The sequence below is a fragment of the Humulus lupulus genome, chromosome 8, assembly GCF_963169125.1.
Source record: "Humulus lupulus chromosome 8, drHumLupu1.1, whole genome shotgun sequence".
Classification (NCBI taxonomy): Eukaryota; Viridiplantae; Streptophyta; class Magnoliopsida; order Rosales; family Cannabaceae; genus Humulus; species Humulus lupulus.
The window spans coordinates 101,066,375-101,091,076 of record NC_084800.1 but is presented as its reverse complement, the minus strand read 5'-3'; the positions used below and the strand labels follow the sequence as shown (position 1 = coordinate 101,091,076).

General features: G+C 36.8%; 1 non-coding gene across 1 annotated transcript; it reads right to left on the bottom strand.

Moving 5' to 3' along the window:
- Positions 1-1,619: 1,619 nt before the first annotated feature.
- LOC133798970 (small nucleolar RNA R71) lies at positions 1,620-1,726 on the bottom strand. The gene has a single exon (XR_009876183.1). It is a non-coding gene; the product is annotated as a small nucleolar RNA R71 (small nucleolar RNA).
- Between the last annotated feature and the right edge of the window lie 22,976 nt (positions 1,727-24,702).

Sequence of the window (24,702 nt, the reverse complement as noted above, 5' to 3'; positions counted from 1 at the left end):
GAGAAGGCAGCAACCATTTTTGGAAAGAAAAACCAACAAGAAGAAAGAAGGAAAACCATAAATCAGCAAGGAAGAATGAGGACGAAAAAGAGAAGCTGAAGCATCATTTGGATTTGTTCTTTCTTATATTTCTAAATTTCATTTTTATATTTTCTGAGTTAATTTCTGAATCTGAATATTATGGGCTGTATTGATTGTTGATTAATGTTTATTAACTCAGCCATGAACTAATTTTTAGGTGGCTTGAATTGTTGATGAGCCCTATGTTATAGTCTAGTAATTACTTGCACTTTATTTTAGTAAAATCTCTCTTGTTCATTCAAGTGTGCTTACATTAATTTCTTTTTGTTGTTTGGCCAGCAATGGCAAGATATTTAATTATGTTTAATGCTAGAAAGATTGAATGTAATGGGAAGAACTTGGATGACACAAGTCATAATCTAGGTTAGATTATGTTAGTAAGTAACATAGGGATGTGTTATTTTCCTTGTGTAACTTTTGAGAATTAAACTTTGAATTTGCATTCTTAAATCTGATTTTTAATAGGAATATGTTTAATTAGGTAAAAGAATTAATGTCATAAAATTTGGGAAAGTTTTATGAGTGTTTAATGAATTCTTGTTAACCTGGGAGTTTTGCTAGAATATTGCTGCCGCAATCTGTTCAGGATGATTAATATAGGGGAAATCAATAATTCAAGTCCATTTTGCAATCCATATATTTCTTTCAATTTTCTTGTTTAGTTCAGTTTTAAATTCTGTATTTCCATCTCTTTTAATGTTTTGTTTAGCCTAAAAACAACCCATTTGACTTTTAGTACTTTTAAGTTGTTTAGTAATTATTTTGCTTATTTTTCTATCTTGAAATCCCTGTGGAGATGAACTACTTATCATTATATTACTTGTATGATTACGTGCACTTGCGTATTTAAATTGAATTTTAATTTACCACAGCAAGTTTTTGGCGTTGTTGCCAGGGATTGGAATTAGAAATTTTTGTAATTACTTGCAATTTATTTTTCTTTGTTAAGCTGACTTTGTTTGCTTGCTCTTGTGTTTTCTCAGGTGATTTACTATATGAACAAGCAAGAAGACATTGAACTAGCTCCTATTGACCCTTAGATTGAAAGAACTATTAGAAGAAGACTAAGGGAACAACGGGCTCAAAATCACCTTAATATGGTTGAAGAGGTTGAAGGAGTTGAGGGTGCTAATAATGTCACTAACGCAATTGCTATGGCTTATGATAGAGAGAGAGCCAAAAGGGAGTATGCTATCCCCATGCTTAATGAGCTCAATCTGGGCATTGTTAGGCCTGAAATTCAAGCACCCCAATTCGAGTTAAAGCCCGTGATGTTCCAAATGTTGCAAACAGTGGGTCAATTTAGTGGGCTGCCTACTGAGGATCCTCATCTTCATCTTTGTTCATTTTTGGAGGTGATCGATTCTTTCAAGCTACAAGGAGTATGTGACAAGGCCCTAAGGTTGAAATTGTTCCCTTTCTCTTTGAGGGATCGAGCTAGAGCTTGGCTCAACACCCTTCCTCCCGACTCAATGACTACATGGAATGAGTTGGCTGAAAAATTCTTGATGAAGTACTTTCCTCCTACCAAAAATGCCAAGCTTCGCAATGAAATCATGTCATTTCAGCAGCTGGAAGAAGAATTATTTTGTGAAGCTTGGGAGAGATTTAAAGAGTTATTGAGAAAGTGCCCACACCATGGGATCCTGCATTGTATACAAATGGAAACTTTCTACAATGGGCTCAATTCTTCCACTCGCATGGTGTTAGATGCTTCAGGTAATGGGGCTATTCTCTCTAAGTCCTACAATGAAGCCTATGAGATTTTGGAGAGGATAGCTAGCAACAATTATCAATGGTCCAATGCTAGAGCCTCAACAAGTCAAAAAGTGGCTGCTATACTTGCAGTGGATGCATTGACACCTTTGACCACTCAAGTTTCTTCAATGACCAACCTTCTCAAGAACATGAGTTTGGGGAGAATGGTACAACCAGCTGCTATAGGACAAGTTGCTAATGTATCTTGTGTTTATTGTGGAGATAGGCACACATTTGAGAGTTGTCCTTCGAATCCCGCTTCGGTTTGTTATGTGGGGAATCAAAATGCCAACCGTAATAACCCATATTTGAACTCTTATAATCCGTGGTGGAGGCAGCATCCAAACTTCTCATGGGGGGTCAAGGAGCTAGTTCAAGCGGAGCACCAATGCAAAACAAGCCTACATATCCACCGGGGTTTTCTCAAAAACGTCCAAGAGCTCAACCACCTCCTCCTCAAGCATCTCAATCAAGCTCTTTGGAGAGTTTAATGAAAGAATATATGGCCAAGAATGTTGCTGTAATTCAGAGCCAAGTGGCATCCTTGAGGAACCTAGAGATTCGAATGGGGCGGCTAGCTAATGAGCTAAGGAATAGACCACAAGGCACCTTGCCTAGTGATACTGAAAACCCAAGGAGAGATGGTAAAGAGCAATGCAAGGTGATCACTTTGAGGAATGGTAAAAATCTGGAGTTGAATGAGGATAATCCTAAGAGAAACAACGAGCCCACTTCAATCAAAAGTAGTGTGGACAAGGAAGACATAGTTGTAAGTTCGAAAATGTTAAATGTTGATCCTGAAGCAATTGTTGTTGCAATTCCTCAACAAAATGCTACAGAGAAGCCTATGAGCAAGCCACCTCCACCAATTCCTTAGTCCTTCCAAAAGCAACAACAAGATGGTCAATTCCGGAGATTTTTAAATGTTTTGAAACAGCTTCACATCAATATACCGTTGGTGGAAGCTTTGGAGAAAATGCCCAACTATGTGAAGTTTTTGAAGGATATTTTAACTAAGAAGAGGAGACTTGGAGAATTTGAAACTGTGGCTTTGACTGAAGGTTGTAGTGTCATATTGAAAAATAAAATTCCTCCTAAATTGAAAGATCCGGCAGCTTCACAATTCCAATTTCTATTGGGGGACGAGAAGTTGGTAAAGCTCTTTGTGATTTGGAAGCTAGTATTAATTTGATGCCCATGTCCATTTTTAAGAAGTTGGGAATTGGAGAAGCAAGGCCAACTACACTCACCTTGCAATTAGATGATCGTTCTATGGTGCATCCGGAGGGAAAGATTGAAGACGTCCTAGTACAAGTTGACAAGTTCATTTTTCCAGTGGATTTCATTATTCTTGACTATGAGGAAGATAGGGATGTATCGATCATTTTGGGGAGACCATTTCTTGCCACCGGGAGGACGTTGATGTTGAAAAAGGAGAGCTCGCCATTCAAGCTCAAGACGAATAAGTCTCATTCCAGCTTTTAATCCTATACGCTCTCCTAATAAAGTCGAAGCTTGTTTGACCATAAGTGCTTCTAACTTCAAGTTAATTGAAAAGATGCATGAAAAGTATAGAAATGGAGTAAAAAAAAAGGTCCCTTTCGAAGAAATTTAGAAAGGTGAGGAGCCATGTATAAGTAAGGAAAAATAACCATCTCATCCTCCAAAGCAACTGAAGAAAAAGAAGAAGAAAAAGAAACATAGTAGAAAGCCTTAATCACAAATGTTGGAAGTTAGGAATAGAGTGTTTTTCTTGAACTCTCTAGAGAAATCAAAGTGTGATGGTGGGTTCTTAGTTAGCTAGGTTTTTCCCAATGGTGTAGTGGAATTATATGATGGCATTTGGGAAGAGCATTTAAGGTAACAAGGAAAGGACCAAAGTTTGGGGGAAGAGAGGTTGAGCAATACCAAACCTCGGTTTCCTTGAAAGATCCTCAGAAAAAAAAATGAAGTTTGGGATGCTATGGTTTTCGGAGGGTTCATTTGTAAATCAACTCAAAGAAAGAAAAAAAATGCATTGAAAAAAATCAATAAAAAAATGAAAATATATATATTAGTGTCTTTAGTTATTTTCATTTTAATTTTTGTTATGTTAATTTCTTTTTATTGTAATGTTGTTTTTTGAGTAGTTTTGTGTGTGTTTTTTTGTTTCAGGTGTTAAGAAAGCAAGCAAATGGTGTTTTGGAAATAATTTTGGGGTATGATGCTTTTGCAAAATTTTTACTTCAACAAACAGGGAGCTAAAATTTCCGAAAAACAGAAGAGTTACGTCAAATTTTGGTTGCTGAAGCAAAACTTAGGCAAAATGGTGGAAATCTAGGCAGGAAAAAATCTTGGGTTGTGGGTTCATTCAGAGAAATATATATATATAATACTATATTTATATATATACAAAAAAAAACCTATATAATATTGTATTTATATATGTATTACTACATATATATACCGAAAAAAAACATACAATAGATATATATTACTACATTTATATATACAAAAGAAAAAATATATATAATAATAAAATATACGAAATATATATATAATCTCAGTAACATATATATCATATATAAAATATATATATGTAAAAATACCCTAAATCATCTTCAACCCATTTCCCTCAACCTCTGCCCAGACCATTTTCGTTCCTTCCAACTCCGAGAGCCACTGCCACCACCCACTCCCAACCATTCCCTCACACACCCTCGGACCCAGGTGCGGCTCTATGAGCACACCACACAGAAGCGATCATTCCACCAGCACTATCCAGTAGCGCATCCCCAAGCCTTGGACCCAAGTGCACAGTTCTGAAGCAGCTAGACCCACGAACATCAAGCGCGCATTTGGCCAGACGCAGCCCCCGGACTCCACTAGCGCATTCCAGGCGCCGCACATCCAAGTCCCCACGCATGCCTCCGCTCTGCCTCACCAAGCCCTCCCCTCTGCCATCCGAGAGCTCAGGCGCAATCTCGCTTGGTCGTTCTCCTCCACGCACGGCCTCGAGACGAGCCTAGTCAACCCAACCATTTGCTCTGTACCTAGGCACCATTTGCTCAAGTCCCATACACAAATTAGCAAGCCCTGAGTGTCAGTAAGGCTAATACTCTCTCGGTCTAGTAGTTCCATGTTGGGTATTATTTTCTGTATTCCTGTGCTATTATTGTGAATATTGTTGGGATCTTAGTTAGCTAACTATGGCTTTTGGAGGCAGTCATTTGAAATTTATCAGCTTGTTGGCAGTATTGTTCTTGGTGCTTGTTATACTGCTCTGTTGTTCTGTTGGCATTCTCTTCATTGATAAGCAGGGTATTTGTTGTTTGGAGGCTCATTTTGCTGTGTTGTTGACTGGTGATATATTTTTTTCCTTTTTGACCAATATGGCCACTAAAACACAAGCCCAAACAGAAATCTAAACCACCCTCTCTCCCATAACCAACCAAAAAGAAATATGCCCCAAGTTCTATACTACCACCAGCCAAACCGAAAGTTATTGCTCCAATCACTACCCCACTACCTTTGCCTTCCCCAGTCACTGTAAATGACCCTACTCCTACCATCACCAAGCCAGCAACTAAGACAACACCCACCATACAAAAATCCAAAAGATCAGCCAAACTAGCATCAGTCGCACTTCGCCTTCCGTGAGCTCCGCCCTTCTGCAAGAAACCTGATCTCGTCATGCCCAGAAATCCCTGAGAAAAATCTAGCTCAGAAAGCGAGAATCTCAGGAGCTCCATGCACATCATCGAGAAATCTCCATCTGCAACTAGCTACGCCTCACCCAAGCACCGAGTGACCTAGCTGTGCATCCCTTGAGAAGATCCTACATATTCATTGAATGAGCATTTCTAAACTCTACTCCCCAATTTGATTTTGTTTATGTCTGTTTCTTTGAATTCTTTGGTTTAGGTGTAGTTATTACTTATTGGCAATTTTTGGTGTTTTGTTATACTTTGGTCTCAAGTGTTGATAATGAATTTTGTGTTTTGTGCACTGGGTGTTCTGTGTTGTACTTAGTTATGTTTCTTTGGTGATTTTTTTGTAGTGAGCACCAAAATTTGAGTCATTTTCCTTGTGTTTTGTTGCTAAGAAGGTACTTTGTTAGTATAGTTATCTTTGTTCTATTTTTAGTTTGTCTTTGTCTTATTGTGCTGTCGTTCTTTTGAGGATACTCATTGTCTTGGTTAGTGTTTAACTAGGGGGCTCGATGACGTTCTAAAAAAAATTACAAAAATATAATAAATCTAAGTGAAGCTAAATGTCTTTCTTACTTAAATTTTAAACTAAATTCTTTGGGTGTGAATGTTGCTAGCAATTGATCGATGAGAGTGTTTCTCTTTTTAGTATGTGCATAGCTTGATTAAACAATTTTGAGCCCTAGAAATAGCTAGTTTCTTGTGAGAGCTTAAGTTTCTAGAATTACTTAGTGATTTTCCATGAGGCGAAATCCTAGAAAATACCACACCAATGACATGATTTAGGCCATATTTGGACCGTTTGAGCCTTTGAAGCCTACCTTGTATGCATTTTATCCCTAGTAACCCCATTGAGCTTAAGTGTCATTTTTCTTTCTTAGCCACTCATTAGCTTAGCTTTACATATATGTAATCACCTCTTTTCACCACACCCATTTATTACCTTGATCTTTATAGGAATTATTTGTTGTGCATTTTGGGGGGTTGAGTTGAGTGTGAGAGAGAAAATTGGGTGAGCGGTTTCCTTTTCTTCTTTTGCTTGTTTTCACCATTGGGGACAATGTTGATTTTAAGTTTGGGGGGAGAGTGTGTTCTCAATGTTCTTGTTCTCTTGCCATCTAGTTGTTAATCTTTATTCTAAAAAAAATAGAACATCCAAAAAAAAATTTAAGAGTGCACTCATTTGCATCAAAGCATCTAAAACAAAAAAAAAACAAAAAAATTCAGAAAAAAAAAGGCAAAAAAGTATGTATGTTTGTAAATAATTTTGGGGTGTAACTCTTCAAATAAAAGAAAAAGTTGTGTTAGTTTTTGTATTGTATGATAGTAATAAAGGCTAGTGGCAAGCTTTATATTGTGTTGTGGGGTTTTCTTTAGGGAAATTAATGTGTGCATTTATGTATTTAGGTCCTAGAAAGATTGATGTGCTTAGGGTGATTTGAGCCAAAATTTATCTCTCTTATCCTACCTTCACCCTATCCTATCATTACAAGCTTGATAAAGTCCTATTGATCTTTGGTGTGGTTTTTGTCTACATTAGTGGAGATGAAATTACTAAGTAACTTATGGAGACATTATTTAAGCTTGAGGACCAAGGTCTAGCTTGATTTTTGGTGATTGAAAAGGTTTAGGAAAAGCTATGCATGCACTAAAGGGTAAAACACTTGATTCATATTTTGGCAGCGACATTAATGCCTGAAGAATTTGGTTTAAAACTTGTGAAAGATTGAAATTCAATTTCTCTTATTCCAAATAAAATTTCCCGAGAGCCTCACTCTTTTTACTTTTGGCAAAGCAAAGTTGTCCGCTTTTGTTGTGTTTTGTTTTTGTTGTTTCCTTGTCTTCTGTTGTTTAGTTTGTGCCTTTTGTGTCTTTTTGTTATTTGTGATTTTTTTTAGAGTCATCACTCAAGGATGAGTAATGTCGTAAGTTTGCGGGTGTGATAACTCTTGAATAAAGAGTTATTTCATGTGCTTTTGACCTTATAATTGTGGAAAAATCGTGGGTGATGTTCGTTTATTTTTAGCTTTTGTAGCTAACTTTGGTGCTTCTATGATCTTAGTTAAGTTTAGTTATTTTTTAGTTTTTAATAGCTAATTGGTTGAAGATAATAGTTTCATGAATAAATATTTGTACAAAGAATGAACTAATATGTGAAGCTAGCTAAATTGAATTTTTTATGTCTGAATTATCAGGTTTTGCTGCAGCAAAGCAAATTTTGCAGAAGCATTTTGATCAGGCAGCTTTTGGACACCTAGGAACACGTGGAAAGTCAAACAGGTGAGCTGGAATAGTGGATGAGGTGGCAAGTACATAAAGTATGAGTAAAAAATTGGGAGTAATTGCCACAAAAAAAAAAAGGAGACCCACATTTTTACAAGGAGGGCAATATTGTACATTGTGGACCAATTTGGGAAACCTAGAATACACTTAAAGAAGTATCAGCCAAAATAGAGAAGGCAGCAACCATTTTTTGAAAGAAAAACCAGCAAGAAAAAGGAAGGAAACCCAGAATTCAGAAAGGAAGAAGGAGGACGAAAAAGAGAAACTCAAGTATCATTTGGATTTGTTCTTTCTTCTATTTCTAAATTTCCTTTTTTATATTTTCTGAGTTGATTTCTGAATCTAAATATTTCAGGCTGTATTGATTGTGGATTAATGTTTATTAACTCAACCATGAACTAATTTTTAGGTGGCTTGAATTGTTGATGAACCCTATGTTATAGTCTAGTAATTACTTGCACTTTATTTTAGTAAAATCTCTCTTGTTCATTCAAGTGTGCTTATATTAATTTATTTTTGTTGTTTCGCCAGCAATGGCAAGATATTTAATTATGTTTAATGCTGGAAAGATTGAATGTAATGGGAAGAACTTGGATGACACAAGTCATAATCTAGGTTAGATTATGTTAGTAAGTAACATAGGGATGTGTTATTTTCCTTGTGTAACTTTTGAGAATTAAACTTTGAATTTGCATTCTTAAATTGGATTTTGCATAGGAATACGTTTAATTAGGTAAAAGAATTAATGTCATAAAATTTGGGAAAGTTTTATGAGTGTTAAATGAATTCTTGTTAACCTGGGAGTTTTGCTAGAATATTGATGCTGCAATCTGTTTAGGATGATTAATATAGGAGGAATCAATAATTCAAGTCCATTTTGCAATCCATATGTGTCTTTCAATTTTCTTGTTTAGTTCAATTTTAAATTCAATATTTCCATCTCTTTTAATGTTTTGTTTAGCCTAAAAACAACCCATTTGACTTTTAGTACTTTTAAGTTGTTTAGTAATTGTTTTGCTTATTTTTCTATTTTGCAATCCCTTTGGAGACGATCTACTTATCATTATATTACTTGTGTGATTATGTGCACTTGTGTATTTAAATCAAATTTTAATTTACCACAACAAGGATTTACACTGACTTGCCAATCTACGGTATGATCTACTTACACATTTTGGTGTTATGTTCTTTCCAGAACATTAGCAAAGTAGATAAGATCGGATGTATTTGTTTCATCGGACTGGATCGATATTGACAGTTGATAGGATAAGTAAACATACTATTATTATCTAATCTAGTCATATCATATAGTTGACCATAGGTCAATTCAATCTCAATTTTGAGTGGTTTGTATTCTAACTTATTGTATTATTTGAGTTCTTTGACTTGTTCGTTACCAGCTTACCCTACGGACTAGCCCATACTTACATCTTGGGAACTAGGTAGTATAATTGAGTGGGAGTGTTAATCATAGATAGGAACATCTATAGCTTCTAATGAAGAAGTGAAATGATGGTTTTCTTTTTGTTTGATTCAAGGTGTTAAATGATAGAGATCTCATTTCAATAATTAAATTAGTCTACTGAAATATCATTTACAAGGAACTAAGTGTTTTAAGGATCAAATACAATGAGAGATAAAATGTTATTTTAGTCTCATCTCATTGTAGACCATCTATAGAGGATTGAGTGACAATTACGGTTGTAACAATGGATAATTAATAGTGTATCTATATTTTTTATAGAGCATTCTATGAATTCAAGAGTGCAATTCCGAGTCTTTAATGGAGTCACAGGGAATTAATACGTTAGTAAATTTATTTGTTAGATTTATGATAACTTATTGGAGCTTGATTTCATAGGCCCATGGTCCCCACTGTACCTTGGATAAAATTATCTAGATAGTATCAATTAATTTATTTAATTATCAATTAGAATTATCTAAGTTGACCAGGTCAATTGTGGATAGTTTCACAGAGTTATGTAATTTAGAGAAGAAAAGATAAATTAGGGGTGATTTATTAATTAAGATAAATTGGTGTCTAAATTAATAAATAAGTTTAAATCAAGATTCAAATTATAAATAATTAATTTGATAAAGAATTTAAATAATTATTTAATTAATTAAATCAATAGAAAATAATACATGTCTTGATTTTAAGTCCAATGGGCTTATAATCAAATGGAAAATTTCACGGACCTAAAGCCCATGATAATCTCAACCTATGACTGTTAATTGGCTATTATTTTATTGATTTTTTAATTAAATAAATGACCTAATTGAGTCTATAAAATGAGTGCTTAGAGGGAAGTCAAAAAAATATGTTTTATAAGTTAATCACTGGTTTTCTGATAATTTTATATTCTCTCTAAACACAAGTCATTTTCTAAGCCTCTTATTATTCTTTTCTCTTCTTCTCTCTGTATTAATCTCGTGTGCTGATAATTGCCCACTCTAGTCTAGATGATTCTAAGGATACTTTGGAAGACTGTGAAGATAATAGAAGATTGGTTCAATTTCTTGATAATACTATGCGACGGAAAGGATACAAGAGTTAGAGAAACTGAAGGAATGACTCATTCATTCTGTTGCGTATACTATAAGTATTCTTATCATTGTTTCTCTTTGAATTCAATATTTGAAACATGTTCTAGGTTATCTCATATTAATTTTTTTAATATTAGATCTACATGAAAATAAATAAAGATCTTGTATGAGTTTCCCAACACATCTGAGGAGTATGTGCGAGCAGCTGGAGGTTCTTAGCAAGAGGCTCAAGGAGGCAATGAGCAGGCACCTGTACGCCAACGCTCGCCTCCTTTACAGCCAACTCTATTTTCTGATACATTATTGACCATCTGCGGAGGACCACACATAGCAGGTGACAGTGGCAAGGCAAGAGAAAGGTATGCCAGAACCTTACGTCACGATCAGGATATTGAAATGTTGAACGTCGAGGAGTGAACTCCCAAAAAATCTCGAACAGAGGAAGAATCAATAACTTTCTCCAAGCTAGATGCTCAGCATGTTCGATTTCCCCATTCAGGTCCTCTGGTCATGGATGTTCAGATCGCCAACATGATGGTCAAGCGAGTGTTGGTTAATACAGGAAGCTCGGTCAACATTTTGTATAAATCTTCACTGGAAAGAATGAAATTATCAGTGCAAGATTTGGAACCATGCAACCAAACCATTTATGGTTTTTCCAGCAAAGGACTCATGCCAACTGGGTCAATCAGGCTTCCAGTCACATCAGGGGCTGCACCTACGAACAGGACATTACTCGCTACTTTCATAGTAGTTGGTTGTCCTTCTGCATATAACGCTATGATTGGAAGGCCCATTCTCGTCGATCTGTGAGCCGTGACCTTAGTATGGCATTTGGCCGTGAATTTTCCAACCGATGCAAGAATTGGATGCATGTTGGGAAACCAATGAGAAGCATGGGAATTTTATAATTCCTCGATCACAAAAGCAAAAAGAGACGGATCGAAAGAAAAAGCTGAGAAAAGGTTGCTGGTAACAGGTCACCGAATAGGGTGTTGCCCAAAGTAAGGATAGGGACTTAGATCCTCACCTTGGGGATTTTGAACAAGATGTTGGACCCGTGAAGGACCTCGAGGAGGTTCAATTAAAAGAAGCAGATCTGACCAGGGTTGTGAAAGTCGGTAAAATCTTAGAGACAACAACAAAAAACAAACTAGTGGAATTTTTGAAGGAGCACCAGGAGGTGTTTCCCTAGTCGCATAAAGATATGGTTCGAATAGACCCAGCAGTGATCAGCCATGTCTTACATATAGATAAAAACTTTCCACCTGTACAACAAAAAAGAAGGTTGCTCGACAAAGACAGATCGAAGGCCGTAAAAGAAGAAGTCGAGAAGCTGAAGGAAAATGGATTCATCAGGGTAGCGTTTTATCCATCTTGGGTCTCTAATCCTATACTAGTTCCCAAGCCGAATGGAAAGTGGATGACGTGCGTGGATTTCACAAGCCTTAATAAAGCCTATCTGAAGGATTGTTTCCCACTTCCAAGAATCGACCAGCTAGTCGATGCTACGTCATGGCATAAAATTTTATCATTCATGGATGCACTCTCTAGATACAATCAAATCAATATGCATCCACCTGATGAGGATCACACTAGCTTTCAAATACATACGGGACTTTACTGTTATAAAGCAATTCCCTTCAGTTTGAAAAATGCTGGTGCAACTTACCAGTGACTAGTCAACCATATGTTCAAAGAGCTGATCAGCGTTAACATGGAAGTATATGTCGACGACATGTTGGTCAAGTCGACAAAATCCAATGAACACATCAAGGACCTGCAAGAGTACTTCAACATCTTAAACAAATATCAGATGAAGTTGAACCCTCTTAAGTGTTCCTTCGGTGTTGGATCAATGAAATTTTTGGGATTCATAGTAAACTCACGAGGAATCAAAGCTAATCCCGAAAAAATTCAGGCCCTGATCGAGATGCAGTCTCCTGGCAAGATAAAAGATGTTCAAAGCCTAACCGGAAGAATTTCCATCCTTAATAGATTCATATCCAAGACAATGGACAAGTGTGTTCCATTTTTTAATCTACTCAGGGGCAACAAGAAGTTTGAATGGACAGAAGAGTGCGAGCAGGCCTTTCAAGTGCTAAAATCCCACATGTCGCAACCACCAATCTTATCCAAACCAATCAAAAAAAGAAACTTTGTTCATCTACTTGGCAATCACAGAGTATGTTGCTAGTGCTGTTTTAATCAGAGAAGAAGACAACATTCAGAAAGCAGTATACTGTGTAAGCAAAGGCTAGTGGGGGCAGAATTATGGTATCCACCCATAGAAAAGTTTGCCTATTGCTTGATTCTGGCCTCTAGGAAGCTGCGACCCTACTTTTAAGCTCAGCCCATCGTGGTACTTACCGACCAGCCATTACGGTAACTCTTACAAAAACCAAAAGCCGCTGGTCGGTTATTAAAATGGGCAGTTGAACTAGGGCAGTTCAAAATTTCCTATTCTCCATGAGCAGTTGTAAAAGAACAAGCTCTAGCAGATTTCGTCGCAAAATTCACCAAAATCTCAGTTAGCAAATCGATGGAAGAAACTGAAAGTCAAAATCTAGCTCCTCCCTGGAAGTTGTTCGTAGACGTCTCTTCCAACAAGCACAATGAAGGAGTAGGTTTGATTTTGATCACACCCGAAGGACATCGATTCCACTGTGGAATCAAATTGAACTTTACAGCGTCCAATAATGAAGCCGAGTACGAAGCTCTGCTCACACGATTAAGACTAGCTCAGGATATGGACATAAAATCACTAGAAATATATAGTGATTCCCAGCTAGTCGTTAATCAAATTATGGGAGAGTATCAAGCTAAGGGTCTCATGATGGTTGCTTATTTGAACAAAGTAAAGGACTTATTGGCACAATTTGAAAAGTATACTCTCCAACAAGTGCCTCATGATCAGAATTCAAATGTTGATGTCTTGGCCAAGTTAGCAAGTGCGAAAGATGCCGACGCCTTGAGCATAGTACCATTTAAACATTTGTTGGTACCAAGAATTCAAATGGAAGAATCCTCACTAATGATTCAAGCGAAAGACACATGAATGATGCCCATCATCGAATATCACGAACAAGTATTGCTGCCAGTGGAAAGAAACAAAGCGAGAACACTTCAAAGACAATCAACTCAACTTATTCTGGTCGATGGAATTTTGTATAGAAGAGGATACTCAATGCCTTTGTTATGGTGTTTTTCTAAGGAGAAAGCCAAGGAACTGATGCAAGAGGTCCACAAAGGTTTCTGTGGGGATCACGCTGGGGGGCAGAGTTTGTCGAAAAAGATTCTAAGGCAAGGGTATTTCTGACCTACCATGAATGAGGACTCTGGATTTCGTTAGAAAATGTGACATGTGCCAGAGATTCTCCAAGACACCACGAGCAGCCCCAAATAAGCTCAAACAAATGCAAAGCCCATGGCCATTCACAGTATGGGGAATTGATCTGATCGGGTCTTTATCTGTAGGAAAAGGGAATGTCAAGTATGCAGTAGTTGTTGTTGACTATTTTACAAAGTGGGCAGAAGCTGAGCCACTGACAACAATAATGACAAAGAAAGTATTGGACTTTGTTGTCAAGAACATCATTTGTCGGTATGGGTTGCCAAGCAAAATTTTCTCAGATAATGGCACACAATTTGACAGTGATCTTTTCACTAATTTCTGCGAAAGGCATGGAATTATGAAATGTTTTTCATCGCTAGCTCATCCACAGGAAAATGGACAAGTCGAGGCTATCAATAAGACTCTAAAGGACACACTGAAGAAAAGGCTCAAAGAAGCAAAAGGGGTGTGGCCAGAACAATTACCAGAAGTACTCTGTTCGTATAGAGCATCCCACCAAACAGTAGCAAAACATATGCCATTTTCCTTGGCCTATGGGTATGAAGCCATGTTGCCTATTGAGCTAAATACACCATCACATAGAAGGCTAACATTTGACCATAACACTAATGACCAATTATTGATGGAGTCTTTGGACTTAGTCGACGAAAGGCGCGAGCAGGCTCAACTTCAAGTAGCAGCTTACCAAAAAAGGTCGCTCAATATTTTAACTCTAAAGTACGTGATAGTAAGTTTAACGTGGGGGATTTGGTACTTAGAAGATTTTTTCTCAACACTCGCGATCAGGCTGCCGGAGTGCTCGGACCAAACTGGGAAGGTCCATATCAAATTGAAGAAATCCTTCAACTAGGCACATATAAACTTGCTCGCTTAAATGGAGATTTCATTCCTTGCTATTGGAATGGAGAACACCTATGCAAGTATTATCAATAAACAATTCTTTTTAAAGAATTGGCTTGTATTAATTTTACTTTTTACAAGTTTATGAACAAGGGCTAGTCAGTTAAATGACTGGTCGCTTATAAGTGTAAGATCAATTCTTGATCACTCGTATAGACACGATTTTGTCCATTTTATTATGAGAAATAAAAGGAACTGTACACAACCAGTTATTCTTGCCAATTATTGTATTTATTACAAGTATCTTCTCATTACATGTGTTGTTTTGCTATATCTTCGTTAATTGTTTATAAGTACGCGAGCAGTAATGTTCGAATAGGACTTGGTCATGGCAAGTGACCAAGAACCTTAAGCTCCACAATCACTTGGGGGGCATATAAGATACTAAGTGAGCAAAGCATATCAACAAGCATATGAAAGCACAGGAGCAAAATAAGGGAAAGCATACTACGACACTAAGAGTATTTTTCTAAAAATTTAGTTAAATTTTGCAAAATCTAAACAAAGTGTTATGCTAAGTTCAGTTACACGAACAGATGTTATAATAGTAATAAAAATATTATAATATCATAATGAAATATCTTTACACCACGAGCAGTTGCTGCTCAGATGTAATTAAAATTAAAAGAAAGTTGCATTACGCAGCAAAATTGTCTCAACATTACGAACCAATGTTCGCATATTTTAGTTACAAAGTTAAAAAAAATAATGAATTATTGTGCGGCTAGAGGAGAGTCTTGCTGAGGGTGCTAGTCGACTGTTGTCCTTGCATCTTCTTTGGCTTCGTAGACGCCTGTCGCCAAGGAAATTTTAGGATATTCCTGAGCTTTCTTTTCCTCTTCCAAGAGAGCAGCGCACTTCCCCAGTTTGACTTGCCTCAATTGCTTGGGAAGTTAGTTGAAATTCGCCCCTGGGTTGTTCTTCTAAAAAAGATAGAAGCAATTGAAAGTTTCTCCTTTGAAGCTCTCCAGGTTTTGAGAATTGGTCTCCTCGAGGAGCTTGACCCGCTTCTCTAGCTCGGTAGCCTCCTTCATGCTGGCCACCAGGTCCTCTTGGAGTTTGGTTGATTCTTTGCAGTTGTTCTTCGAAGCCTCCTTAAACTTTTCTTTGGCAGCAATAGCTTTGGACAACTTTTCTCGGCTCCTTTTCAACTCCTTGGTTAGACTGGCGACTTTGTCTTCAGCTGCCTTAACCTTCTCCTCACACACCTTGGTCTCCTTGGCATGTTTGGCCTCAATCTCCTCAGCATGATGCCAACTATGGCTCACGGTTAAAATACCCAGAGAATAGAAATAAAAAAAAAAAAAGTGAAACAGTTAAAGGAAATTAGAGAAAATGTTGCTCAATACAAAAAAAAACACTTACACTAAGGACTTCAAAAAGCCCGTGGCTCATGACTTGGCTGTGCTTCAGCGGAAGAAGATGGGCAAAGGCTTCCTGGTTGCGATAGTGCCTGGACAGTCTTTGTAGCTTCTCATGGGTAGTACTAAAGGCGTTGTTTAGCAAATCAGCGGCCAGGGATCTCCCTGCCTGCTTGGAGGAAGGGCCACTGCGAGGAGGAAGAGGAGGAGTTGTAGTTCCGGAAGGAGTTGGAGCGGGAGGGTCTTTTAATCGAGCCTTTTCTTGGAAGGCTCACAACTGCACTCCCCCGAATGTCTTCTGCTCGGTCTCTTCTTGCTCGATGGAGCTTCGACCGATGCATACATGTCGAAAGCATCTTTAGACGGCATGACTAAAAAATAAAAATAAAAACGATCAGACCAGATAGTTTAGGGTCATAATGAAATAATGCAAAGAGAAATTCTAAGTAGTATACCAAAGCTATTATTACTGGTCGATATATTATCTATAGAACTACAGCTACACTCATTATTTGCCTCGAAGAAGTCTGAATTAAAATTACTGGTCATAAATTTAAAGTTGTCATCCCTATCGAATAAGTGACAGGGGATAGGCAAGTTATCTAAGAGTGAGAGGTTTATACCGTTCTCATCAAAGGATTCGGATATAGGGCTGGTATATTCTGATAGTTTTTGTTTTCCCCTCCCATGGTGGGCAGGGGTAGTAGTGGCCTGAGGGTTGCTAGATGGTTCTCAGATGGTCACTCCCGTTGCTTGTCGCCTCGGGGGTTGTGACACATCTTGCTGCTGCTCAGGGATTTCCTTTCATATGCCCTCTCTAGTGGCACTCCCCACGGTGGATTCCCTCACGTCGTGATGAGGTTCCAAAAGGCCGACTAGCCTTAAATTTCTTTTAGTAACCAGCTCTTTTACGCTTTTTTCTATGTTCGTCATGCTAGCCAGGGCTGCAGTCCTCATCTCCATCTCTGGAGTGGGGTTTGGGTGGTACCATGGACCTAGACACAACACCAAATTACTAAGGACAAGGAATAGAAAAAAGTACGACCAGAGATTGAAAAATTTACATCCTCGAGTGAAGGCCAGGTTGTCAGCGACTAGGTCTGTCGTAAGGAAGTACTCCTGGAAGTATTTTCCTACGTTGGATTTGTAGGTAACAACACTCAGGAATATGCAAGCAGAATCCTGATGGAAAAAGTGAAAACACCCTGTGTTGTTTTGGTTGGGGTTGGATTTGAGATTGAACAAATAGCTGATCAGTTTGGTGTAGGCACAGGCCATTTTTTATGGTTGTAAAGGATATAGAGTGTTGATAGTGCTCTATAACCATTGGGTGTTATTTGTAAGGGGGCGACCTTGAAATAATTGGCTACCCCTTGGAAAAAATTCTACAATGACAAGATTGCCCCTGCCTCGATGTGATACCTCGACCAGGCGCCTCCAGGCACATTTGCCCTTTGGTCGAGTGTGGGTTTATGTAAAATAATTCCAGGAAGCCCGTACTTCTTGGAATACTTGACCACCATCCTGGTCGATATGACACTAGGAGGGGCAACATACCAATCCATTTTTGCTCGGGGGCCATCGTGAGGGCGAGCTTTTGGCTGAATGTCTGGTGGTGAGAAATTTAGAGGTTGAGGGTCATTTGATGTACCCTTAATATTGGTTACTGGTTGGTTAGAAGGAGTATTGGTGGTTTTCTTTTTCTTATGAGCTGTGTATTTGACACGACCCATGTGTGGCCGAATGTCTGAAGGACTAGTCATGGGATTTTGAAGTGAAAATAAAGGCTGAGGGAAGGGAAAAGAAGGATGTTATTGATCCTCCAACAGCAACGCGAGAAGATTTTCATCTATTGGTCTCTCACCTCCCCAAGGATCGTGCATGAATATCTGAGAAGAGCAAAGGGGAAGTGAGAATCTAGACCAATAGATAGAAGAAAGAGAATAACTAGGATAACGTTGCTCGTGTATAAAAGTTAAGCTTTTATACGACGAGCAGCATCCTGATATAAACACTACAAACATGCGAGCAGTTTGAAAAATAGATCAAAAAGTGAATGTAAAAAGTTTTTCCGAGAAAACTTTTTTACTCCGAAAATAGGCGGGAAAAACCCAGTTTTTCCGAAAATAATAAAATCAAATTTTCACTTCGATTTCAGGCCCTAAATCAGTACTCCTATGTCCCACATTAATTTCCAAACCTCGCCTAGTATTTTATACTACCTAAAATTTCTATTCTAGCATGTTTCTATACATCTTTGTCTAAACCCGATTACCCGAAAATCTTTTTCTCAAGAACAATGGAGGCACAATCAGAAAAACTTAAGAAATCTATTCTAGATTACATAAAAGAAAAAGGTGGGTTCAGAGCTTACTTGGAGTATGATTTGTAAAAGAAAACATGTAGATTCTTGCTCGAAGTTGATCAATGGCGTCTCGGATCACATATGTTTTTTGGGGTTTTTCTTGGAAATTTTTCCTGAGCTCTTAAGGAGATAAAGCTTTGGTAAAAAGTGAAAGCTGGAAGGTAATATATTTATAATGATCTTGGTGTTGTTGAAAAGTAATGATGAGAGTAGGCTCTCGATGTATGGGGAATTACAATAGCCACAGAATATTTTTGAGAAATTGTAAAGGTTATGATTGTTTGCTTTCTCGAAAGGTGTTGACAGATGTGACAGGTCAGACGACTAGTTGGTCGAGCAAGTTTATTAAATGATGGTCGCAGTAAAATAAACTTGGGCGACAAATGTTTACCCAAAAAAGATTCACTTGATGACGTGACAAGATTAGTAAGCACATGAGATGCGCATGACTATTTAACTGGTTACATTCTGGTCGACCATCGACCAGAGGAGAATTTGTACTGCACAGGGCATGTTTCATAGGCGACCAAAGTTGGTCGCAGTACATCAGCTATTTTCTAAAGATATTTGATCTTGCATTTATGTAATAATTATAATTTCCATTATTATTCAGATATGTTTGTATTAAATATAATCAAGGCCCATCGGCCCATAAGTAGATCATTGAGCCTATAAATAAGGCTCAAAGGGCTCATGAGAGAGATATTTTAGAGACTCAGAGAGAGAAAATTATTGTTTTTAGACAATACTTTGTATCTATTATTGAGCTTGTGAAATTTGGTAAACCCTTGTTTACTGATCGCATGTTTCCATTACATTAATAAGAACACTAAGTGGATGTAGGTCATTACAATCACTTGGGGTCGAACCACTATAAATCCTTGTGTCATTTATCTTCTTGACTTGAATTCATCTAATTTCTATCGTTTTATTTGACTCCATGTCGTTGACCAAATCAAGGGTCAACAAAGTGCATGATTACGTGAATTATATGATGATATGATGATAATTTCATGCATGTGGTCCCACTTCTTATTAGAAGGGCATTTTCACAATTCGGCCCGTTGAGGGCATATCTGTATTTTTATGTGCATGTTGGTGATTTATGGATGAGACCACATTATTATGAGGATATGTTCAAGCTATTCGGCATAAGACGATCTTAGAATGCAAGTTGGCAGTTTGGTCATAACGGGATTACTTTACAGGCTCAGGGTAAATCTAGGGGTAATTTGATGCTTAGTACATTACCGGGAATGAATAGGTAATTGGATAGGATTTTACAATTATTTGAGGAAATCGGGAGTAACGGGAATTGGAGGTCATTAATTATAATTAACAGGATAGGCGAGAAAGGACGGTTTTACCCTTGTTAGCCTTGAGAGGGAATTAAATGACCTAGGGGTATTTTGGTCTTTTGACCATGGGATCAACTTAAGGGTGGATGGTTGTAGAAAGGTCTTAAGCAAAACAGAGTCCCTCATCTCACTCTCTCTCTCTCTCGGGTTGAACTTTTGAAGCCAAATAGAGAGATTAAAGCTTTAGGTTCTTGAGGTTTTGGAGGCTTGGAGCTTAGGGTTGTGTTACAACAATTGGCAGGAGGCTAATTCGTAAATGGGGTAAGAATTTTAAGCCTTAGTTTCTAGTTATACTCTATTTTGAAGTTATTTATAAGCTTGATATTTTGGATTGTGTAATTAGGAATTTGGATTGTGTATTTGGAAGTGGTTTAAAGCTTGGGGTTTTGCTGTTTTAATGTTGGTTGTGTTGTGGAGATGATTGGTGTTGATTTAGGGATTGATTTGAGGAAGGTTTGGTTATTTTTGGTTTGAGAAAAAATAGGGGAAAAATCTAGGTTCCAGGTCGAGCTACAGCCCTGTTCTTGGGCACAGCGGCTCAAGTTGTGCGAAGGAGAAGATGGTGCTGCTGGGCTATTAGAGTCGCGATGCCAGTGAGAAGCATCGCGATGCTAATGCTGTCAGAGAGGGCTTTGGGCCCCTAACTTGAGCGGAGCTGTGGCTCAAGTGCTTGGGGTCAGAGCTCAAAATGGGAATTTGGCCAAAATGGGTTTTAAGTGACAGAAACTCAAACCTAAGGGCTCGGGATCGAACCTACTACCTAGTTTAGTAGAATTCTACATCCCGGAGGTTAGGACTTGGTCTAGGAACCTTTAATTTCTCATTTTATTGATGGGATTTTATATTGGTTATGACTAGGTGACCGGTAAGGAACTTAAAGGACCGATCGTTCTCAAGGGTCGTTCTTTTATTATTTCACGCTCAAACCAGAGGTAAGAAAACTGCACCTAGTATGTGACATGCATGGTATGTGGACAATGATTGCATAGTAAATGCATAGTAGCTTTGCTAATCTGTGTATGGCACTAACTTACTAGTCAGAGAACGGCAATGGTGTTTGGTATTGATCCTGAAGCTGTGACTTATCAGTCAAGTTCAGCGGTGATATGAGCCCTGGTCGTATGGTATTGGCTTAAGAGTCAAGAATGACATTAATGGGTTTAACACATGCTAAAATGATTAGATCTAATCACCATAAGCATGAAATGTTTGACCGACCCCAAGTTCGATGAAAACTAAAAGCGCTTGTCTAGTCTAAAGGCTAGTTACGTAGAGTCAGGATCAAAAGGCTCAGGTGACTAAACGTCACATGGCTTAGGGTGCAAAGCCCTAGAGATAGACTTATTAGTCATCTATTCAGAGATAGACTTATTAGTCAGCTATTCAGAGATATACTTATTAGTCATCTATCTAGAGTATGACTTAATAGTCACTTATTCACAACCATAGTAGTTCGGAGCGAAGTAAAAAGTAGTTAAAAACCGAAGTGAAAAATAGGCTTTCTACTTCAGTTATTATGTAAAAAGCGCAGTAGAAAGTGGGGATTCTACTTCGGTTCTTACATAATAACTGAAGTAGAAAGTGGGGTACGCTTCCTTGGTGGGCACTTTCTACTTCGGTTATTATGTAAAAACCAAAGTAGAAAGTGGGGATGCTACTTCGGTTTTTACATAATAACCGAAGTAGAATCCCCACTTTCTACTTCGGTTTTTACATAATAACCGAAGTAGAAAGCCCCCCCCCCCCCTTTTTTAATAATTATTTCTAATTATTTTTAAATGGCCCAATTCTATTTTTATAAACACTAACAACTCTTTCTTCAATTTTTTTGTCCAAGTTATCTTCGACAAGAGTCTTCTTCGTTTCTTGCGCTCTTATCCAAATTTCATATCCCTCTACATCTTCCACTCCTAGTTCTTTTTTCTAGGACATCCAACATAATTGAAGTTTAATTATTAAATTTTCCTAAGTCTAACAAAACTTCGGCATCATAACAACTGTATTTTAACGTCTCCAAAAATTTAAAAACCTATAAATAACACACAAAATATCTCGACATAGTGTACGAATTGAAAAAGGAAAACAATTGATAAAATCTATAAAAAAAAATTGGCAGAGTTTCCTTTGTTTTTGTGGCATATCCCAATTTTATAATTATATATAAATTCAACACAAACAAACACAAAATCAACACACATAATTCTATCATTATATCACCGCCAACAACAAATTTCCCATAACCTACTTCACTAAAGTAAAACATGCTTGATTTAACTCTAATTTTATAAATAAATATTACAATAGTAATAAATAAAATTTAAAGATCACTCACCTCCAATATTACTCTTGAAGTCACCCAAAATTAATACAAAATTGGCAAATAAATCAACAACCCTACTAAAAAGATTAAACAAAAACAAATAAAAATCAATTACATAATTAATTAAACTAGTTACATAATCATCAAACAACATATCAAGCTAGCTAGTTATAGAAAATAAAAAACAAATGTCACTAATAATCCAAACATTTTAAGTTCTAACATTGGCAACAATGTTACCTATTAAAGCTATGTTTAGAAATTTAAATAGCAAGTCACAACAATTTTTAAATTTTACTAATATATATATATAATTAATAACATTATATAAAATAACAAAATAAATAAAAAAAAATATAACACAAATATACTAAAAAATAAGTATTAAATTCGGAATAATATAAAAAAAATTATCATAAACAAAGTTTTAAGGTAACAAACCTTCTTTGATGCTCAAAATAACCTCTAAATCAATACTAGCAACTCTATAACTTATATACAATAAACACATTATATCTATAAGAAAAAAAATCTGAAAATAATATGGAAAATAAAAAAAATCATACAAACAAAGATTTAGTGATTCGTACCTTTTTTGAAGCTCAAGAACACATTTTAATGTAAGAAAATCAATCAAAGTCCAATAACAATACCCATTTTCGAACCCTAAAAATACCCACATCCAAAGTCTTTATTTTCTCCCTCAAAAATAAAAATGGAACTAATATTTCTATTTTTAAGTAAGAAAAATGGTTTCAAATGGTAAAAAAAAAACATAAAAAATGGTATATTTAGTGAAACCCTCGTGGGAGTACTACAACAATGGAGGTTTTCTGGGTTTGGCGTTTGGGATTTTTGGTTCAGAGAGACAAATGAGGTGAGAGCTATATATTAAGGGTATTAAAACTCTTTTACTTTGGTTCTTATATAAGAACCGAAGTGGAAAGTACCATTTCTACTTCGGTTCTTATATAAGAACCGAAGTAGAAAGTACCCTTTCTACTTCGGTTTTTATATAAGAACCGAAGTAAAAGCCTTTAAGGCCGCGTTTGGTTTGCTCCACTTTTCACTTCGGTTTTTTCATAAAAACCGAAGTGAAAAGCCTCAATATAGTGTGCAAACCAAACATGGCCTTTGCTAATTTTTTATTTTAACTTCGTTTTTTTAAGAAACCGAAGTAATAGCCTATTTTTATGTTCTACCATTCCCAAAAGCGAAGTAAAACCCCATTGAAAGGCTTTTACTTCAGTTTTTTTATATTCTATATGTAAAAAATGAAGTAAAAGCCTATATTTCTAGTAGTGTTAGCTCATGAGTCAAAACACCAACCTACAACAAAGACAAACACAAGCGTAATCTTTCAAAAAACAAACATAAAGACTCAAGATTACCACAAAAATACATCCTAAAATGGAGTTATCAATTTGTGATCGTCTTCATCGATGATATTCTGGTTTATTCTCAGTCAGAGTCAGAGCATGAGAACCATCTCAGGTTGGTTCTATAGAGACTAAGGGAACATAGATTGTTTGCAAAGTTCAAGAAATGTGAGTTCTAGTTACCTCAGATAACTTTCCTTTGTCATATTGTTAGCAGGGATGGGATCAAAGTGGACCCAACCAAGATTGAGGTAGTCAAAGATTGGCCAAGGCCAAGGAATGCCTCGGAGATTAGGAGCTTCCTTGGAATTGCAGGTTATTACAAGAGTTTTGTTGAAGGGTTCTCAAGGATTACTACTTCATTGACTGAACTGTCACGCAAGAATCAGAAGTTTGTGTGGTCAGATAAGTGTGAGAACAACTTCCAGGAACTGAAGCAGAGATTGATTACAGCTCCAGTTCTAAGTCTTCCAACAGATCAGGAGAATTCGTGATATACTGTGATGCCTCACATCAAGGTTTGGGTTGTTTTTTTATGCAGTCAGGGAAGGTGATTTCCTATGCATCACTTCAGTTGAAAGAGTATGAACAGAGATACCCCACTCATGATCTAAAGTTGGCAGTGTTGGAAAAAGCTTATACAGGATCTTTATTTATTTTCAAGTATATCCAATATTAAACAAATTAATATGAGATAGCCTAAAACATGTTTCTAAAATTGAATGCAAAGAGAAACAAATAATATAATACTTACAGTATACGCAGCGGAATTAAGAGTCCTTCCTTCAGTTTCTCTAACTCTTGTATCCTCTCTGTCGCAGAGTATTATCAAGAAACTGAACCGATCTTCTATTTTCTTCACGATCTTCCAATGTATCCTTAGAACCACCTATACTAGTGTGGGAAATTCTCAACACATGAGATAGATATAGAGAGAAGAAGAGAAAATAACAAAGTGGCTTAGAAAAGGACTTGTGTTTAGAGAGAATATAAAACTATCAGAAAATCTGACTTATGACTTATCTGTCGTCTGTGAAATCTTCTCTCTAAACACTCCTTTTATAGACTCAATTAGGAAATTTAATTTAATTAAAAAATTAATAAAATAACAGCCATTTTGAAGTCCTAGGTCGAAATTATCATGGGCTATAGGCCCGTGAAATTTCCCATTTGATTATAAGCCAATTGGACTTAAAATCAAGGCCTGTATTATTTTCTATTGATTTAATTAATTAAATAATTATTTAAATCCTTTATCAAATTAATTATTTATAATTTGAACCTTGATTTAAAATTATTTATTTGT